A 22,230-nucleotide genomic window follows, 5' to 3' on the forward strand; every position below is an offset into this window, starting at 1 on the left:
ACCTGAAGAAATATATGTCCCGCTGCCTTCTCCCCTCCCCTGCCTCCTCCGAGCACAAGGTCCTTGACTCCAATGTGAAACAAAAGCAGCCAGCGGACTGTTCCCGGTGTCAAGTGACGAGCTGCTGGAAAAGGACCAGGCTGGCATCGGCCCCATGGAGCAGAGAGGCTGCAGGAACATCTGCTGGGCTCATGAGCGGTTTGTTGGCCAGGCTGCCCGCACCCCACTCTCCTGGCTCTGCCCTCTTCCGGCCAGGTGCCAGTCCACGCAGTCAATGGGAATCACTATGTAGGGTTTCGAAGGTCCCGAAGACACATTTACCCAGCCAAAAAGGAAGAATTGCTGAAAGCCGGAATTGAGAACACGCTGGAACATCACAGCCCTGCACAGGCAGACACAAGCAGGGGTTGCGCAGCCTCCACCGCTCCAGGGTCACCAAGGTAAGTGGGGCAGTGGGCACAGAAGTGGAGCACAAGCTCACCCACTTCACCAAACACAGAGCAAGCCTGGAAACCCTTAAAAACCCCCTCAAAAATCCCAGGAACAGTGCTCTGTTGTCCTTTTTTTAAAATGAGGATTTTGGTGCAATCAATGGGACGCATCTTGCCAGGAGTGCAGTCCCTCAGGGCCCACAGCTAGGGTGCTTGAATTCCCAAACCCCCGTGCACAACATGCACACAATCATGACATGAGCCACAGCCAAGCAACGTCGAGGACAGATGACAATTGTTACTAATTGTTTAATGAGGTGATTTAACATCTGAGGTCAAAAGAACAGAGCAAAAAAAAAATACAAAAAAAGTAAAATTTGTGGGTTTAGTTGTGTTTTTGTTTTTAATAAGCACATGGTCAGGGAAATGTTCTCCTTCAGTTACTTTTAAAAGTACATGGATTTCAAAGAAAAAAAGCTGCAGTGGTAAAAAATGAAGAGTCAAAATGATTTGTGGGAAAAATGGAAAACTAGCGTGACCGATGTAAGTTTCCCAGAATAGTTTTTTTCAAGAAAAACTTTTGCTCCTAAAACAAATAAATACATCCAAGCAGCAAGCTCCATCTGAAACACAGGCAAATATTAACCCTCGGGCTCGACTGCTGCCCAAGGAAACAGCACGTCACCCGGCCCCCGTGGCTTGTTTATGAGAAAGGTGGCTTGGTCCAAGCTTCGTAGTAGCAGAGACCTGTAACAAAATCTCGAGGACTTTCATTCCTGGACCTCGTCAATACTTTTTCTTGGAGGGTTCATTCCTGCAGGCACCATAACTAGTGCAAGGGATACCCTCAGCTGGCAAAGGAGAGGGAGGAAGTGTAGGAGCACTTCCCACAGCTCCCCCTCGCCCAGTTTACCTTTCCAGCTGAGCTGGTACCAGTCAGCTGCATGCTCTGGAAAACATAAGCTCTGAATATCACGTAGCAGGTCAGTTACTGCAGGGAGCAGCCGTACAGGAATTGATCCCACAGCCACGATTTCTGCAGAGCAATCAGTGCTTTGGAGCCCCTTCCTCACCCTCCCCTTGGAGGCTTGGCTTCCAGATATTTTGGTGTGTGGTTTCTCATAGAGCAGTCTGGTAAAACTTGCTGAGAGCACAGCCCAACTGCACGCAGTTCTAAGGGGATCCCATTAAGAATCTCCTGAATAAAAACAAAGTAAAGAGCCTGGGACAAGGAGAAGATAGAAAATCAGATTCATGTATGTGCTGCACAGACCCAGAGGACAGGCTTCCAGCACCTGCTTACGATGAGCTGATGGAAGGTCCCGGGAAACAATAGGAAATTGAGGCATTAAATGGACTAATTATCGATGTCCATTTTCAAAGGCTCAGGAAGAAGCTCACCAGCTCTGATAACTGGGACACACAGACACCACAGCAAGGTGCACATGGTGGGCCAGAGGGCAAACTCCCACTTCACCCCTGACGAACATCACGAAAATAATTCCTCCAGCACGATGATCTGGAAGAAAGGCAGAAGAACACTTTTTTCCACCCCTTCAGCCTGTTTCCTGACTTATCTCCATGCTGAGGAGCACATTCTCCCCAAGTCCTTGCCCAGTACAGAAAAGGGGACATAACATACAACCAGGTGACGAACCAGCCGTGCAACATGTAGCTCAATGGGGACCTGTCCGCCCCTGCCTGACTTACTGCTCAGGCTAACTGCACTGGCTTTCAAGCTGCTGTGAATCAGAGAGAAGCAAGTGAATTTGGAAAGCATCTCCAGGACAACACGAGGAGGAGAAAATTTAGGGGAGAGTGGAAAGGGACTTCTTCCAAACATCAGGCAAGGAAGCTCCTCCAGGTGAAGACCTCCATGAGTGAAACCAGCAGCATAAACACACACGAACATATTTTCTCCTCCCGACGCTGGATTCGTGCCCGTTTTCACAGGGGGACCCATGCAGCAGCCTCAGCTCCAGCAGTGTGAGGTGACACTCCTCAGAGCGTGGCATCAATCATAAACACGCACAGGCAGAGCCAGTGCCCCCACCTGAAATGCTGCCTTGGAGCTGCCACTGCATGGAACCTTTGTAATCCCATAAAGCCCTTTTATGCAACCTAGGCTGAGTGAGGTCCCATAAGGCAACGGTGTCAGAGTGGGATGCTTTCTCAGCTCCTCACAAAGACCAAGTGTTTCTTCCATGAAAATCTTTCACGATAGCCAGCCTCCCTTTTCCCCTATTTTTAATACGTATATTTATGTTCACCCAATCCATAATTATGATTAAAGTGCCAGCCAGCACTCTGTGCTATTGTATTATTTTGAATTGAGGGGGCTGAACATCAGGCAAAGGTGTTTGTCCTCTAGAAAACAGGACAGAGACCAAATAGCTCATTTCACCCAACCCAGGAAGCTCTAACTGTGAAATTTAACTGAGGGCAATCTGAGGGCTAAAAAGCCAAAGGAATCAACCTGTGCTTCAGATCTCATCCGGATCTTTCTCAGTGCACCTCACCTGACTTCTGCTCTGAGCAGCATGCTTGCACTGTTCAGCCCTCAGGAAGGACCTGGTTGCTCAGTGCCACATTGCCTATCTCAGAGGAAGTTTGCAACATCATGTGCATTGTTTGCCTTCCAGATCTCCTTCCAGTTCAATCCCTTGCTGGTTTGAGGCCAGAAGGTTTATTATCACTGGCTGTGAGCAGCAAGAACTGTTAGGTTTGCACAACCACTGCTGGTGGCATTCAGCTGCCTTGGTTGTGCACTGCACAATCCCACTTTGCACATCCCACACCGATAAGTGCCTGTAGCAACATGGACTCATTGCCCTGCCAGAGAGGTAATTTCAGGTGGATCCCATTTTCAGCTCATTTTGGAAGTCAAGGGTTTTCATTGCCTCATCAGCTCATTCTTTCCTAAGCATACCTGTATTTAACTGGGGATTTTCCTGATGGGAATTTGAGGGGGACAAGACAGAAGGATGACATCTGCACAGACCTGTGAGTGTATTCTCATTTTTGACATGCTCTAGAGTTTCCTCTGCAAGTGCCAGAGACATGAGCCAAGGTGAACTGCTTTCCTGAGAGAAAACACCTCTGCTATATGCACCCCCAAAGGCCAGCCTGCTGAAATACTGCATTCCTATCCCAGAGCTTCCTCCTCTGCTGGGAGATTTATCTTTGGTACACCTGTACGAGGACTCAGGTAATTGTATTTTCACTTTTTACTTGAATGCTTTTCTTGTGGTATCGCCACTCTTCCAATCCTTGTTCTTCTCTTTCCACTGCTTCTTTCATTTCTTCTAATAATAATAAAAATAGGTTCTGACAAGTTGACAAACAGCACACACTAGCCGTTGTCACTGCAATACCTAAACTAATGACTCCAAAACTCAAGGAGCCAGATCGAGTTATGCTGGACCACCAGGCATATAATTGGTTCTTGCATCCAACAACCTACAGTTGTCCTCTCTCTCCCCCACTGCCACACTACGAAGAGGCTTTCCTAAGATGATCTACCATGCTCCCTCCCCATCCCAAAAAGGGTAATTGCTGTTTGAAATATAACAGGTCAAAAGTCCAAGAAAACTAGGAATAGATATTTGGTAAAACAGTTGATTCTTCCATGGCCAACCATCTCATTCTGGACTGTGTGTGGTGTGTTGTGGATTTTTTTTTTTTTAAGCATTCACATGTACAGATGCCACCATTGTGCCCACACTGTAACTCAACATCCTTCGGACAGAACTGTCAAAAAGGCACCCACCAAACTCAGCTCTGCTCTTGCCAGAGCTTGCAAAACACAGGTGAGCCCCAAATCATTTCAAGTCAGAGAAGTCTTTTCCCCTGTGATACTAAAACATTAGTTCCCCAGTTTTCTTTCTGTTCCTTAAAGTCAGAACTAAGCATTTTTGCTCCAATACACAGTGCTCACCCCAGCATTCAGGTATTAGCATCTATTGCCGCCTTATCAAGATCACAAAACCCAACACCACACAAACTGGTTTAAAAATCCACTGCAGTCCTCCAAGCTACAAAACCAAATATTTCCTACTTTGGCTAATGAAAACATGCCAAAAAAATAAATAAAAATCCTATGTCCCATGGAACCCCTTCAAAAAAATAATGCAAGGTATTCTTCAAACCTCAGCAAGGATTTTTCAGCTTCTACAATATCCTGAAATCTTAGCATGAAGTAAGTGCCTCCATGAAGATAACCCTTGAAGGTATTTGGTTCCTTCTTCTTTCCATCATCCACAGAGCACTGCCCTTTGTGCACATCCTTCAAGGTCAATCCTAACTACCTCGCTGTTTTGTGCGCACCCGTTTTTACTCTCCATGCCGTTCTCCACAAACAATAGTGCCTTGCCGTTGGAGACATTAAACAAAACAAAAAAACATTTGGAAACCTAAGTTACAAATGCTGTGATTCTCAAGACATGTATGTCCTAACTGCTAATTTGATCCTTATCTCCTCCTCAGTAGCATGGTACACAACCCCAGAGCTTTTCTCTAGATGGAAACCCCTCAGACATGGGTGTCCTCTTTAGCCAGTAGCGCACACAACTCGGTTGCAGCTTTTGGTTGCAAAGAAGCAAGCAGCAGCCCCCACCAGATAGACAACTACAACATGACATGCTTCCAGCAGCACATGGCAGGAGCAGATGGAAAGCAGCCATACCCTACGCTCATGATCCTTGCAAGTAAAGGATGGGAAATGTCTTCAATGCCCTGGTTCTGCTTCTCAATGTGTGAATCAGGAGTATAAAGAGGAGACAAACTACAGCCTGGGGGAATTTCCAGACCAATAGACCCCACTTACCAGGGAAGGAAGCATCAGTCTCCATCAGACTTAAGAAGTATGCTCAGATTTTCTTTTTAAGGAGATAAAAATGTGTAGATTCTTGTAGGCTTTGGTCATTTAACCTGTCTTGAATCACTCCTCTGCCTGGACAGACCTGCACAGAGGTTCCCTCCAGGCTCTCATCGTCCTGGCTAAGGGGATGGAGGAGATTTTGCTGCAAATCTCTAGCTTTTCCTGTCCCACACAGCCCTCCTGAATGCTTCTCACACTCACACGTGCAAGGTTGGAGCAACGCTTCTAGCATTCACCGCTCTTTGATCCCAAGTCAGTAAGCTCTTTTCAGACCCAGGCATTACCACAGAAATCATTTACATCCAAGTTTCCTGCCTTAGCTGAAGTTCACCCAGGAGTCAGAGGACTTCTCCCAGGCTGCTGAATGCAGTGGTCCAAGCAAGAGAAATCCACCCCACAAGCCAGCCATCCTACCCGAGAAGAGAGGTGGCCCCACCAGCCCAACAGAGAAGTTCTCACAGCAGATCAGAAGGGATTTTTCTGTGAATGGGGCAAGACAGGGAGGGTTGCCTCCCACATACAGAACACTTGCTGTGTGTATAAATAAGCTTCCATATAAACTCATGCCAAAGCATGCCCTTAACTTCTGCACAAATTACCAAAAAAAATCAGCACACAGCATATAAAGGTTTAGCTACTAAAGGCAAAATAGTACAAAGAAAGCAGGGAATACGTGACTTTGTTCAGATATGGAGACGTGGGGAGCTGGGGATGTTCTTGGGAAGGCACATTCCTGTGTACAACCTATGGAACCAAGGTGCCATGAGCAACAGCTATTTTTGCCCTGTGGCAACCAGAAACACCACAAGCAAATACTTCGGCTGCAGCATTTCCCACCCATGTAGGGCAGGAGAGCAGAGCAGGTTATGAATGACAGCACTCCCTGAAGGAAGTGTGCCTTCCCTTCTCCCTCCCCCCTCCTTCCCCAGCGAGGAGGACATGAGCAATCAGAGGAACCCGACAGCAGATGAAGGAACCAAGCTCTGGTCTTTCAGCCCATGGCTTGTGCCTGAACCACAAGGCTAAGCTACCGCTCCCTTCTTCCTCCCTCTCCTTACAACAAACCGTATTCAGCAAGTTTCCTGTCCACGGGAGCAAGGGGCGTCTTATTTTAGGCAAGTGGCAGAGCCAAAATTTACCAGCAAGGAGATGACACAGGGTGAGGGCAGATGTAGGGCCAGCTCTGTGAGCCTTTGAAATATGCCCTTGTAATTTATATGGCTCATGCCAGAAGGGGCTGAACAGCTCCCAGATGACCTTTGGAAGTGTCACTAAACTATACACCTTCAGGTGGTGTTGTTACAACCCGGTGGCCATCAGCTGGGAGCTCCCAGGTCCCTCGACCCCAAGAACTGCCTGTGCCTGCAAGTGGGCAGAGCTGGAGGAGGGAGGTGGGGGGAGAAGAGGGGGGAGAATTGTTTCCTCTCCCCTTCATCCTCTCAAGAATGAAGCAGCAATCAGCCAGATTTATGGGGGATTTTTAACCCAACTTAAAACCAGCCGGTGAACTGCGGTGCCAGTGGAATGCATGGGCCAGGCAGCAGCAGGGGCTTTCGCTCCCAATTTAAGACAGCTTTAAACTTCACCCTCCTCAGCTTCTGCCACGAATCAGCCCCCCACCGGTGCCCCCCTCCCCAGCTGGACAGCTCCTGGCCCCCCGCCTGCCTGCTGTTCTGGCCACTGCTTGATTTTTATTTTATTTTTTTTTTGGCTTTATAAAAAAAGTTACTTGGCACGTGTCCTACTAGACCGTAGGCAACCCGTAGCTGGGGGTTTTGGTGCAGGGAAGAGGGAAGAGGGGAGCAGTGCGATGGGAGAAGATGAAGGAATGAGCCTGGAGAAGAGAATGAAAGGTTTATTTTAACCCTTTTAGTACCACATGGGGTGGAAGGAGGAAAGAGGTTTTCAGAATATTTTCTGTGATAGGACGAAATGCTGAGAGATGACTGTACACACGTTTATGCCCTGTAGTAACACCAAGCTTCCCCTCCTAGCAGGAACATAATCACCTTGCGGTGGCTTTTTTTGACTTGTTTTTTGTTTTTAGGAAGGAGGGGCATTTTTGTTGTTGTTGTTTACACTGACAGACACCCCCCACATCCCAGGGCCTCAGATCCCTGCTGCAGTAAAAAAGAAAAAAGCACAGCAACTCTGCTCCCTCCCTGACAGGGGGATTACAGCAGCTCACTTTAATCCAGAAATGGGCCTAACAGCTCCCCATAACATAAAAACAAGGAACATTTCTAGATCATCTTTACAGAAATCTACATAAGCATCCCTCCCCTTGCTTTTGAATCATTTCTGGTGGGGCTGAGGACCAGAATACCACATATCTAACAGATCACCCAAGGGAACACAGCATTTGCACAATTCTCTTGCAACAAAGGGTTAAGCCACATCAAACTGTTACGTCTACTCCTACAATGAAGACCAAATTCCCAAAAGGCAGAAAGTCATCTGTGATATAAACCTACAGCAACAACTTTGCTTTCCTGTTCTAAGCAAAGGAAATCCAAGTTCATGGTCTTTCTTGGTACATGCCCTTGTCTGGGAAGAGTTGCCCTTAAGCAAAGGATATTTAGAATTTGAAACGTAAACAGTGAGGACTAAAAATAAACCCCGTAGATGTCTGCTAATTGTGCTTTTTGCACTGGTGTTCTGTTATGTTCACAAAGAAGGCAATGGAAAGCATCCCACGTGGGGTAAGGGCACTCCTTCACAAGGTGCCCAAAGCAATTTCTGTCCATCCTTCTGGCTCTCTACCACTCAGGCTTCTTCATGAAGCCCACCGAAGCCCTGCAGACCTGCCCAGGGCTGGGCAGTTTTGCTCAGGGTAATGCAGGGATCAGACCTTCAGTTTTACCCTGTATGGCAGAATTACGTCTCCTTGAAAGCTCCTTGGGGATCTAAAAAAGATGTCTGGCCATGGTCCTGGGCACCCTGCTCTGGGTGGCCCTGCTGGAGCAGGGGTTGGACCTGATGGACCCAGAGATCCTGCCAACCTCACCCACTGTGATTCTGCTATGTTCTCGGCACTTGAGCCAGTAACCTGCTCGAGATGCACTGCAGGACCTTGCCTTGGGTGCAGCATTTAACCCACCTGCACTCTGGAAGGAAGTATGAACCATCCCAGCAACCCCAAGCACACACCACCAACACCGTGCAGATGGATTCACACGATCAGAGCACCCCCCTCTTTCCTCGGAGCGGTTCCTGCTGCCGTGTTCGCTTTGTCCACCCCAGCTCTGCAACCCCAGCACCCTACCACGTCCCCAGCAAGCCTCCCACCCACGGCAGCCCCCAGCACGCCGGGACGTGGGCATGCCTCACACGGCTCCAGCGCCAGCACGGCCAGCCATGTGTCAGTGTCAGTCTCTCCCACCCACCCCTGCCAGGGAACGCATCTGACTTTGTAATGAATCGCCCATTTGTCTCCCTAACACCTCGGCCAGCCCTTTGTTAAGCCTTATCTCCCAAATTTAACAGCTCCACAGCACGCATCACACTGCAGGACTCGGCTTCTTCCTTTCCTCCCCTCCTCAGTCTGTCTGTCGTATAAATCGTGCTGTCCGTCCCAAACACTGCCTGGTCTGTTCTCAGCAGATGCCACAGTTATGGAGCTGCCCTTGCCCAGACCACAGAGATTGGCAGCAAGGGAAGAAACTCCTCGTAGCCAGCACAGCCGCTTCCCTCACTGCCTGTAGATAGCCCTATGTGCACGCACGTTCCAGCAGCGCGGCAGTGACAACAAAAAATAAAGGTTACAGACAACACAAACCCCAAAAACTGGGGGGCTGAAAGGCTGAAATTAACCCTCTGGGGAAGTCACAGTGAATGCAGGGCTCCTCAGGACAGAAAAACAACTGGAGAAGGAGTTTTCTCCTCCCTCCCCACCCCCAGACATAACACTCAGAACCTGAAGGTCCCAGCCACAGAGACTGGCTCAACATTTTCCTAATCAGCTCACGGACTAATGACAACTTCTAGCAACAAGTGTGCAGGTTCAGGCTGGACGGGGCGGGGGGGGGGGTCACCTCCCCCTCCCCTCAAAACATTTCACCCAGCCCCTATTTGATATCACATGGAGGTCAGCTCGTGGAGTATTTAGATGGTTGGGCGGTTTGACACATCATCTGATCTATTTCAGGAGCAGTTTACAGCTCTGCAATTCCTCCCCTGCACAGCAGCGATAGCTTTTCCACTCTAATGTCACATTATCCTCGTGGAAGATTTAAAAACTAAACAGGTGAAAAAACAAACTTTCTGGGCACTGGAGAGAGCAGGATGCATGCAACATGTTATGCTGATGGGATGGTACAGGTTTATCCTCGTTCTGAGCCCAGAGATTGTGAGAATCAACTGTGAGCAGAGGCTGGTTCCTTACAAAACTAGACAGGAAGACCTTGAAAGGTTCTCACATTAATGCCTTTCTGTGACAAGAGGTGTCTCATGCATGCCTTTCTGAAGAAGCTTTGCAGTTCTGGGGTTTTACAAGCTCCAAATGAAACTCCAAGGGTCAGGCCTCCAGCCAAACGAACTAGCTCTGGCCAAGGTTTCAGACTCACCAGATAAAGATAAGTTAACAGGGAAGGAGGCAGCATTCTTGTGAGGTATCCCACACTGCAGGACAAGTTCCCTTGAAGCCAGCCAACACCATAATCCTTGTTGTTTTCTACTCCAGATGCAAGGGCCTTCCCTCACCGCCATCCATTGAACAACACCGCTCTCCCTCTTCTCGATCTCCCCTGAACCCCAAAACACCACCATCCAATCCACAATTTATCCCAATGAGAGCAAGGAGGAAAGAACCAACAATGTGAACACCAGCTATCAACTTCCCAACGTCCATTCCCCACCACTAAAAAAGACCCAGGCCCAACACTATAGAAACAGCACAGCCCTTCCTCAAAAGAGTGAATCCATGCACAGCTTTGTGGAAGATGCAGACACTGCAACAGTGGCCAATCACACATGATGAATAAATTGATATAGATAGCCAAGACATCTTTAACAGACCTGTGCTGCTGGCAGGATCCTCACTTACCTTTTGAAGGTGACTGGACTACAGAATATCAGCACAAACCTCAGCCAGACCTACCTCAGCCAACACTTCAGGTAAATAACCTCAGGATGCTTTGTGACTGCAGCAAGCAAATCTTTTTATTACACTATATAGAATTTATACAAACAGAAGTCAAATTAACCAGAGTACAAAAACCCAGGGAGGCCCAAAGTTTTATTCTGAGTGCTGCTTAGCAGAAGGAAAGAAATTGTCCATCAGAGCAATGTGGTTGTGCTCAAGAATTAAAAAAAATCCTTTATCCACTGTATTAAAAAAGTATGTGGGGCACACTCCCTGAACCAGTATTAAGGAAAGCACTTCCTTCCTGTATCGATCATCCATCCATCCAAGTTGCATTGAAAAGGCAGGGAGGAGGACAACAAGCCAAGTGTTATACATAGCAAATTCTGATTAGATTATGAAACTTTAAGAAGATCTTAACAAGTGGACAGTGTGCATTTTACATAATTAGCTTGTTAATTATAAATGCCTTACATAGTGCCAATGGCAGATTTTCACCACCTAAAATAGCCCAAAGCTGTTGGATTCAGGAACTGCTGCCATCCCAATTTAGATCAACCCAAATACAGAAACCACGAGGTGGTTTCGTTACACCAAGATTAAGAATTGAATCGGCTCTTGTGTTCCTGGATGTTGGAAGGGGTAGAAGATTACAGAGAGCAAAGACATTATGTCACACTGCGCCTTGCCACCTAATCCTCACCAAACACGAAAGCTGTTCTTCACAGCATTTTGACAGATTTCAAGGTAATTTAGCGGGGGGAATAAAGCCTCACTTTAAGACTGGACATAAAGTCACAGCACTGTGGGATGCCACAGCTGCATCCATATTCATTTAGCTCGTGTTGCAGAGAACTGTTCCCCAGCCCCATGACATGTATGCTTCATGAAGCTGGGACTGTTCCATCTCACTCCCAAGAAGAAGCTCAGAGCAGGCCTTCAGGTATAATCACTGCCTGCAAAAGATGACCTCAGGAACAGCAAACCAGGAGAGGAAGTAACTTGATTTGCAGGTTGAACATGCTTGACAGAGAAGTCCCAGCAAATGCAGAGCTACAGTACCCCACTCCTTCCCATTGCCCTGCAGACATCTGAACGGAGAAACATTTTCAATACTGAAGGAAGATGTGCAACAAAAGCAGCTAGAAAACATATAAAGGAGAAAAAAAAAAACAGTTCTCCTAGGAAGGGGATCCACACACTGGGATTTATCCTAGCATGCGAACCTCATTCAAGATACCTTCAACCAATTGGTGCCAGTTCGCACTTCTAAACTACCTACCAACAGCTAGCCAAACAGTACAGCAGGAAGGCTGCCCTAAAATCATTGGTTACCCAAAAATGCCTTGGAGGTACACTATGAGATACATTGGTGCACAGCACCGTGATCTTTGATCCTCTGTTTTCACCTACTGAATAGCATTAAGTCATATAAAACAATGTCACAGAACACCGAGTATTCCATTTCAATGTCGGTATGGCAGTTTCCAGAGTTCAAAGGGGAAGATGATGGTTACATATCTGATGCAGCACACTGCCCCACAGTGCTTATGGTAAAAGGAAAGTACAGCCCATTTCCCTTTGTCTTAATATTTTTACTCCTTAAATCCCCCAGATTACTTTGGGTCCACTCTCTTCAACCAACCTACAGAGCAGGATTTTCTATTTCCCACAAAAAGTTTATCAAGTTCCATCTGAACAAATGGCAAGAGATTTCAGTTGACTTTGAGAAACTGTAGTGAGGTCAGCAGCTTTGAGAGATGCTCCATAAATCTACACATCAGGGAAACATCCAGCAGGGAAGAACAAAATCCAACCAGTGCACTTTCTGAAGTCACCTCTACTAAAATGACCTAGGTTGATAGTCCATCTTACAGGATAAATTTTTTAAGGTCTGAAAACACACAATTCATCTCCCGGCCCAGAACTGGATGATTGGTTTTGCCCACATTCACAAAGACATTTAGCTAACATCCCATTTAAAGTGACTATGATTTATAATCCTAAACTTCTCTTGAATTCAGTATGTTTTTGAGTCCATCTGTGAAACAGATGGTGATTTGAAAGCTTTATATTTAAATTATTCCTTGTGAACTGTTTTGAGAACTAGAAGTGGTCATGGAGAAAATTTTTTATACAAGTCACTTGCAATTCATCCATTCAAGGGCCAGGAAACATCAACATAACTATGTGCACACCTTAGGAAATCAGTTTTTATCTCAAACGGCCATGCGACAACATTCTACAAAGGAGCACTGTGTTAGATAGATGTTCTCTTCCAGACTCCCATCTTGTCTTCGTTCCCTCCAGAAAGAGTGATTCCCTCCAGAAAGGAGGCAGGGAAGCACCAACTGTGACAAGTAACATGCTGGGAAGTTAAAACCCACTGAAGCAAGGAACTATACAAGGCGAATTCAGTCAATCAGTTTTTATAGCCTTTCACAAGTCGTTAGCACACCTTATTTTCCTGAGTACTGAGTTTTTGTGTTTCCCTAATGACAGCAACTAATCATGGAATAAGCTATAATAAAATTTTAAGTAATCAGAAGTAATGAAATAAAAGCTGACTTTAAGAATCTGACAGGATGCTTATGTGGACTCTCAATAGCATTGTCTGAGCTCTGTCTCAGCATCTTTAAAACACCCACAAGGAACCAAATGCATTTTTAATTGAGTACAGAATCTGGAAAACATGTTCTAAATAAGCCATGGTTAATGAGAAAAGAAATATTTAATAATTGCCAATTCACTGCAGAACAAAACTAGCATGCAATCCAGAAACAAAATTCTGTTGCAGTCTACACGCACAAAGGAGATGACTGAGTTTACTCATGCAGCTTACTTCTGAAGTTTCTCAAACGTAACTGTGGAGCTTTACATTAGCAATAATTCTGTATTTAAAAAGCATCTCCAGATGCTTTATGCACTCACAATAATTCACACTGTTTCTGGATTCATTTGCAGATGCATTCCAATAGTTATGTTCGGTTTTCCCATGTGTTTATCAGAAACTTGTGTTCAGCACTACAAGGGACAAGCAAATTCCAGGGACTCCAACCTATACCCATACAGTATATACACCAGGGAGATTTGTGGCATATACATACAATCAAATGAAGCTACACCTGTGACCTGTGACAATGCTTTAGTGCAGGTGGAATTTGTCTGATTTGAAAATGCTACAAACAGCCAAAGACAAATTATAAGACAGATCAGGCATACTCCCTAAGCAAAATCATTTCTCTCTAAGTCTGCATGAACAACCTCTACCTTCCTTTTCACTTTAGCCCTTCATGTCCTAATGCGATTGTAGGAACGAACACTGAGAACCCCCTCCGTGGACTATTCCATCAACAGATATTCATTAGAGCCACTCTCAACCAGAGCAGCTCCAGCCCAAAACAGAGTTCCCATCTGTCTTCAAAATGCACTTGGGCTCACTTTACAATTCCCACATGCCACCTCGTTCAGTGGGCCTGGAGACTGAGGCATTGTCCCCAGGGTGATGCAGGACATTACTACACAGAATCTAGAATTAGAGCCAATGAGCTGAAAAAAAGTCAGGCTGGTAGAATCTAACTTAATTTCTAAGCGTTGCAAAGACACGCAGCTACACAGTCAAATCTCAAAAACTAAAGAGTGATCCTGAAGCACAAGCAAATTCTGTTGTTTGTTCATGAAAAGATAAAATTTCCCTATGAAGAAGTCTCCCCAGCATGCTCAGCATGTTTTCTTAAAGTACAGGGAAAGCAGGCTGTCCACTCAACACCAGGTAACATGTAGAGGACGAAAGTCAGGACAAAAGAAGTCCAAAGCCAGCTGAACCACCAGCAATACTTTGCACTTCAGTTTAGCGTGAGCTATGTTTGCCCTCAAAACCTGTGGCAAAGCATATTTGAAAGGAGGGCTATGAATGCAAGCTGATACTTAGGAGATTCCAGGATATTTAAGCTTAAAAAAGATGCATGCACCAAGATAAGGCATGTCTTTGGTCTTCTCTACAAACGTGAAGATTTCTCAGAAAATTTAAGCAAATCGCTGGAAAACAGCACTGCTATTTAATCCCAAGCTGAAAGCCCATAGCACTGCAATGAAACTTGGCTACATCCTTCTCCCAGAGTGTACGTCCTGCCCTGGTAGACAGTATCAGATTCCCCTTCCCTTTTCTTCGTCTGCACTTGAGACTTTCCAGTTGGCCCGTTATCAAGAAAACCATCCCACCCCCAACCTTCGTCCCTCATCTCCGCAAGAGCACACAACTTGTGCCAAGTGTTCCCCTGCTCTCCCCGAGGTTACAGAGATATCCAGAGTTCCCATGCCTGCTCCCCAACCCCAAGGGACACAAACCCACAAGTCTCACACCTCCCTTTCCTTGCAGCCCCGCGAGGGTGGGTTACACTTGCAGATCTGCAGAATGAACCACAGGAACAAGAGTGGCAGGATCCCGCTTGCTTTGCCAGCTTTCTCTCCACCACGAGCCCCAGAGTGACGTTTGTTTTCTGAGTGGCGGAGAAAGGAATCCCTCTAGTTTACCCCTCTCCAGCCTCAAAATAGTAGTGGTTGAAAGTGCCCCAACAGCATATTGCTTGTGCAGCTGGAGCAACAAGAAATACTGAAACTAAAATCAGGGACAGACATTTTATTTTATAGCAAAGGAATCACCAGAAGACAGTCACTTTTTTTTTTTGCGCTACAGGCTGACCAATAGGTTTCAAAGCAGAAAGGAGAAGGAGTAACCCGTCCTAGCACAAAACTATTGCTACCACATCAAAAACTATTTATGTAAGCTTATACCAATTCACTTCATCCCTCCTCTGAGTGTTTAAGTAGACATTAGTTTTGTATGCTCATGACTTCCAACCCAGCTTTTCGCTGCACATCCACATGGATAATCTTGACACTTCAATAACAAACTCTGATCTAATCTGGAGCTAGCAAGAAGCAAAGTCAACTTTATCAATGCAAACAGCAGCTTTAGGGAGGAAAGTTAGGCCCAAATAACGCAGAGATGAGAGGAAACCTTTCGACCTGAGATCAGCAACCTAATTTCTTTGTGAATCAAAAGCATTCTTCACATTGGAATTTTCCTCCAAGTTAAAAGAGGGCTTGCAACTAATTAAAAAAGCCCTCCAAGTTTCCAAAGTATTTCAAGTGATAAAACCAAAGTTACAGCCTGAAAATAAATCATAGCAGTAATATGCACACACTTGAGGAAAAAAAAGATATAAACCAACACTGGAAAAATCTTACACTTAGTGCAGCCAAAATGCCAGTTGATACATGTCACATTTGGGTGCTCCAGGCAACGCTATCACAATGGCTAATAGAGGCAGGCAGAGCTCCAAGATGAATGTCCAAAGCCTAAGAGGACACACAGATGCTCCCTGTAGCCTTAGAGAATGGTGATGGCATCTCAGGCCTTTTGCTGAAGCTCTCACACAAGTTCAGCATCCTGAGCAGCAGAGCAAGTAGAAGCAAGGCTGCAACCTTTCAGACGTGGTTACTGGCTAATCCCTCTTGAAGGAAGGCCTCAGACAACATTTAGATTGAGGTATCCATGAGATTAAGATGTTTATCCATCTTGTATTTTGCACATTTGTGATTTCAGTGTCTCCTGGCTGCAAGAACTCAGGGGGACCACAGGCCAAGAAAGAAAGAGAACGACTCAGGCAAAGGGGGAAGGAGAGCAACTCTAACAAGTGCTTTGTGTGTTTGCTAGAAACCTGTCACCAGTCTGCAAATAAGAGAGTAAAACAAAATTAGGGGAGATTTTTCCCCAGATGGAAATACCTTTTGCGGCTGAGTTGACAGATCTATTGGGCATAACGAGAACTAAGCATAACGTGAGGGTTGCTCCCTGCTAAAACTTTCCAGGTGTTTATATCTGGCTTCAGCCAGAAGTGCCATGAACCCCCTGAGATCACCCCAGCCTATCAAAAGCTCAATGCTATCTCAGCACAAACTCTAAGGAGGAGGTCAAATAGCTACTGCTGTGGCTGGAGATACTGTGCTAGCAACTGCACACAGAGACAAAGGTCTCCCCTTCTCCCACTCCAAGCTGGAAGGGAATTTGGCACCAGAATGCCCATGGGGAGACACTCAAATCCCTGGAGGATAATGCTGACAGGATGCTTTATGAAACCGCAAAAAGGAGAAAAGAAAATACAGCAAGAGGGAGGGTGAAGACAGCAGTACAAGAGGGATCCTTACACACAGAGATGTGGGAAGTGGTGGGAGGATATCGGTTTATGGCAAGAAGACAAGTAAAACCCCTCTAACACCATTTGCCAACTTCATCTTAAAATAATTATCATTTGCAGAGTGCATATAACAGCCTGCAAACTCCAGGCATAGGAAGCTCATACAAGGCATCACAGGTGAGATGCTGCTTTGCTCCACCACAGCCAAAACCACCCCAACCTACAACTGCACTCAAAGTCACTCATCGGAGCAGGACACCGCACAGCAGGAGGTGCATGAGGGCAAGGAACGAGTTAGCCAGCACCTCTGTTAAGTTTTGGGCTAAACACCTAATGTCACCAAATTACAGTTCTGGGGAGGTGGTCACAGGACAAAGAAGGTCCCCATCCGTTTTAGGTTCCTACACATCTGGTTACATCAGATAGGATCAATGGAGGGGGAGAATTTCAGGACATCATTAGACTTACCCCAGACAAGGCTTTACAGCCTCCCCAGATTAGTCTTTGTTGGTTTCACACTGAAGGCCCCAGAGCTTGCAAGGCAGGTTTAATTTTAGAGCACGCTCATCAGATTTGCTTACGTAATTTTCTGATTTGGAAGGCTTTTTATTTTCCTTAGTGAGAAAAGCTGTCCAAATTTATCAAGCTAAGCAGGGGGCTGCTGGCCCATAAGAATCTTAAAATATATTGGCTGCAGTTTTCCTTGTAAAATTTGCATATCATAATTAGGGCAATTTGGAATTAGAACAGCTTTAAAAAGTGAGATGGGAAAGAAACCATTAGAAAGGACAAATCCTTACAAAATTATACCAGCATCTAAATGCAACAGCCCTCAGGGCATCCAGAGACTACTGAAAACAGGGCAGCAAGAGATCAGGAGGTGTTTCAGTCCAAATCCATTAAGTAGGACGTACAAAAATCCCACAACAAGTGACAGCAATATTCAGGGATTTTTAGAGAGAACCATCTTTCTGCTAAGCATACATTTATAAGTACTCAAGAAGATGCTGCCCTCATCATCTAACTGGACTAGAGCTTAGTCAGCTTAGTCTACAAATAATTGTCTTTCCGGTATCCTATAAACCAGTCCCTGTAGCCAGCGCCAGAACCCGCCAGAACCTGGCAGCAGTCTGGATGCTACATTAGATTTGGATCTGTCGTTCAGCTCCTTCATCCACTCCTTCACCTCCTCCTCACTTGATCACAGCAAGAACTCAATTTCTGAGGCTCGTACTTAACAACATGAAACCACAAAAAGCCACAAAACCCTCTTACCAACAACTCACTTGAGCACTGCTCCTAGTTCTGACACCACTTAGCTCATTTCTAAAGTTGGGCATTTTCTACAGCAGTTACCTTCCAAACCTTTGGACAAGTTGCAGTATAAAGAAATGGTCCATTCCCACAGCCTGCAACCAAATCATGGAAACCCCGCAGACCCCACAAATATGACAGAGAAGTATCCCTCAGACTACAGACTGATAGTAGGGAGACTTCAGTTCAGGCCTTGCCAGATTTTTTCTGCCTACTGAAAACCCATTTTAAGGGCCAGTTCCAGCAGCTCCTTTGACATTTGCCCAGTGGTGGTAGCAATACGCAATGGAGGTTGCATCTCAAGCAGAATCACTTAACTTGGGGCCAAAATGCCACTCACAAATCTCCGAGGGTCTCACATTTATGTTTCCAGCACTCCTCAACACAAGAGCAGCCCTGGAGCTCCCCACCACCAGCTTGGCAGGCCCCAAGGGGAGGAAAGCCACGATATGGGGCTGTTCTTTGATGTGATCAGCTCCCACTTCACAAAAGCAGCTCATTAACCTCCCTCATTTAGATGGTGGTTACAAACTCAATTAAAGGCCAGCTGCCTTCAGCCACTGCAGTCCGAGGCCTTTTGGCTGCAGACTCTGCATAAGGGTGATGCCCCTGAGATAGAGGCCCGAGACTAATTAGCCAGTGAAGATCTTCATCTCTAACTTACTGCAAAGAGAGACACCAGTGCCTCAGGGGATCCGGCCTCTTGTCTAATGTGATACCGTTTCTCCCAGCACCTGCAACCCTATTTGTTGCCTTCTGCTGAAAAGCCTACTTAAAAGCATGGCTTCATCAGAGAAGCCTTCAAAGAGCTACCTCAGAAAGATCCCCCCGGCCTGGCCTGACATCCCTAGGAGAGGAGGTTTTGCACATGGCACAGCGTGGCAGGATGTATTGATGTGCCTCTTCATGCATCATAAGGCTGGAAGGCTGTGTCATCCCGAAGTAAAAATTAGCATCTCCATTCAGCAAGGCCTTGGCCTTTTCTCAGGAGCCAAAGTTAAAAAATTTGCTGCTCACACAAAAGGCGACGGCTGCCCAGTAGTAATTCTTTTCAGTACTGCCCACAGCAATAGCCTCCAGAAAAATCTCAAGATGCTAAATGAGGTTAATGGCCTCAAAAAAAAACATCAACACTTTGTGGTGCTGACTTCATTGGAGCTGGTCACTAAAACCCAGCAAGACAGAGGACCAGATTTACTTTACTGCTACAGGAAACTTACCCAGAGAAATCAAGTTTAACATTTGATTATATCAGTAAATATCCACGTTGTCATCATTTGTACCCATCTCATGACCATGCATGAAGGAGGCAGAGGACTGAGGAGCCCCACAGCAATGGTGTTCAACAACACACATGCTGCTACAAGGGAGGGAAGGAGCAGTTCCTCAACAGCATGAAAATAATCAGCTTATGGTTCAGCCAGAGAAACTGCCATCAATTAGAGAAAAGCCTGAATTGCTGGGAGGTGAAGCACCAATGAAAGTGGCTGGTTTCACTGCGGAGCACCTTTCATTGAGCATTTGAAAGGTTGGTGTGGAAAAGTGTCTGCCAGGGATCATTCAGATGCTTCCACATAGGGGCCTTTCCAGACCCATTTTACAATCAAGCCATGGTGGCCTGCTGCATCCTTCCACCTCCGCTCTCCCAAATAAAACTCAACAGGCCCAGAACACCTCCAACTGCCTGGTTAGAAGGGAAGTTGGCAGCTTCATGCATGCTTCTCCAAGGCTGTAAGTGAGACGCAGGCCTTGCAGAGCTGCATAGCAGGTCCTTTGAGGGATTTTGGAACAGGTTCGCTGCCGCTGCCTCGCAAGACAGAGCAGGCTCACAGCAGGGCAGCAGCATCCATGCCCCACTTGTATGCACTCATCTCCTGTGCAGTGTGCAGGGCACACCAGGGGGACTCTTCAGGAGAGCATGAACAAAAAAACAAGCTAAAGAAACCCCCAGGTTTGTTCCCCACCCTACCCCCAACCCCCTCCCCCTTCCCCCCCCCGCCAAAAAAAAAGCCCACATAGCTGCCCAGCTGCTCCTATGACCACCCAAACTGCTCACCTATTTCTTAAATGATGGTGAACTAAGTAGAGGAGTTGAAATATCACAAACAGGGGAGAGACATTACTCAGGGTGATTAGCAAAATAAACTTTCACCCTGGCAGGCTGAAGAAGCAAGACCAGGAGCAGTGCTGATGCTCGGTGCAGTCATGGGGTTTCATCCTTCCTTCTCCCTTCCCTGTGAAGGGTGGCAAAGCTGTGCCACATAACCATTCCACCCCAGCCTGCTGGGACCCACTCAGCAGTGGATAAATTTGGGTGCAGAGCAGCAAAACCACGGTCCCAAGTGAAGCCTGAGGGGGGTCAGGTTGGTATTAAATGGGGTCATGGACTAGACGGATGGAAAGCTTCAGCTGCAGGGGGGACTGCAGCATCCCTCTCCCTTAAGAAAACAGAGCCAAGACATTTAGTGTCAGAATACAGGAAAAAATTATGACATTTTTCCCCCCTGTTCAGGAATCTTCTCCCCACTTGCTACTAGTAGGATTCCCCTCTTCTTCCCAGCACACGTCACCTGATGTGTAAAACCCACGAGAAATTCCCTGTCCTGCCCAGCTCTCTCCAAAGCAAGAATTATCTTGCTTAGTGCATCACAGGCATAAAGACAGTTTTTCAGCCAAGCTTCAGGGAAACAGAGGCCAAGCTCTTTTACAACCACAGCTCATCTTCAGCTGGAAATGTGCTATTAGTGAAATATTGTCGTTTTATCCAGGGGGTTAAGGACAGCAGAGAAAAACTAGTGTGTGACTCACTGTCCTGACTTTAAGTGAAAAAGCAAAGAGTTCAGTTAAAAGAAAAAAAAGAAAAATCTGGAAAAGAAAATGCAGAGTAAGAAATACAGAGGAAAAGGACAGCAAACACCTCTAAAACACTCTGGCCAGGCACTTTTGAGCACTGAATCATCAGATGCAGCTCTGCACAGGAGCTGGTTCACACATTAGCCTGGTAACGTGTTTGCAGCTTTATATCTGAGAGGCTGCTTATATTAGCCATCTGTAAGGAGACACTCCAGCAATGCTAACAGGAATGAATTGAGCACAGGAATGCAAAGTGGGTTGGTTAAACCACATCAATTTGAAGGACTGCCTTCACACAGGGCTCTAAAGTGCTCTTAATTCAGTTTAGCCCAATTTGCACTGAAATCAAGTATGTTAAAGTGAATTAAGGCTCTTTAATCCCCAAGGAGAGTGTTTCCACCAGGGCTAGTTAAGAGTAATTGAACTAATCCACTTTAAAAGTCAGCTCAGATTAGTTGTGCTAAGTGGCTGTGCAGATGAGGCCCGGGAGCACAGGGACTGTCTCTAGCATGCAAGGATCACATCAATCTGCCTCCGGGGCTGCTTTGGGAGGACAGCTAGAGCAGGGATATTTTGCTTTGCAAAGCTGGGAGTGGTCCAAGACACTCAAATAAGACTACTGTAATAGAAATGTCTACTTGTGCTTGACAGGTGCCATCTGGTTGCAAGCGAAGGCATTTTCCACATGTATTTTCTCTACGTGCCATATACACTGGCTATGGCCAAGGGGTTGCTGTTTTTATGGGCAGCTAAGGGACCGGGGTCACTGCTCCAAAAAGCATTGGCACCATCTCTCATTCAGACCATACTTGAACGCCACCAAGACATTCACTTGTCTGCCCTCTCCCTGCCTCAGAGATGCTTTAGGGAAGGACTGAAGGGCCCCATCTCCACCCTGCATTAATCTATTAATTTCTAATTTGGTACTATCACATCCACCCCACTCCTGTGTTCCCAGGTGCTAAACACTTCCCATCAGTTCCCACCCCAGATTTTCAACTGGTTGGAGCAAAACCAGTCCGGCCCCACACAGGTCCCACAGAACTAGGAAAGGGGACACTAAGAAAGGGCAACAAATCAAGGAGAGGACTGACATCCTCAGCTCACCCCAGTTCCTACAGGAGGTCCCCCCCAGACCAAGCTGGCAGCAGCACAGAGCAGGCTCTGCACAGGTTTTGCCTTTCTAGGAAAGCCCTGTTTGATCCCAGCCCGTTCTTCCCCAGCTAAGAATAATCCCCCCAGCTGCTGTTTGATTTCCACATTACCATGGACGCAGAGTGTTTTTATCTGGTACATATACAGGGGGAGAGGGAGCAAGCCTGCGTGTGTTCGTTCTAGTTAATGTTTCCTGTGTGGTTCAGGCTGTTATGCCTCCAGGTATGTTTATTTCACTACTTTAGCAAACCAGCAGACTTTTTAATGGAACTGTTGATATTTTTCCTGGCTGCTCCTCCTGGAGAGACGAGGCAG

At 46.3% G+C, this 22,230-nt stretch overlaps 1 protein-coding gene across 1 annotated transcript in view; it reads right to left on the reverse strand.

Moving 5' to 3' along the window:
* WNT9A (Wnt family member 9A) overlaps positions 1-22,230 on the reverse strand; it is a 56,742-nt gene that overhangs the window by 23,043 nt on the left and 11,469 nt on the right. The gene's annotated exons all lie outside the window — the stretch shown is intronic.

This window comes from Anser cygnoides, chromosome 2, assembly GCF_040182565.1.
Source record: "Anser cygnoides isolate HZ-2024a breed goose chromosome 2, Taihu_goose_T2T_genome, whole genome shotgun sequence".
Taxonomy (NCBI): domain Eukaryota; kingdom Metazoa; phylum Chordata; class Aves; order Anseriformes; family Anatidae; genus Anser; species Anser cygnoides.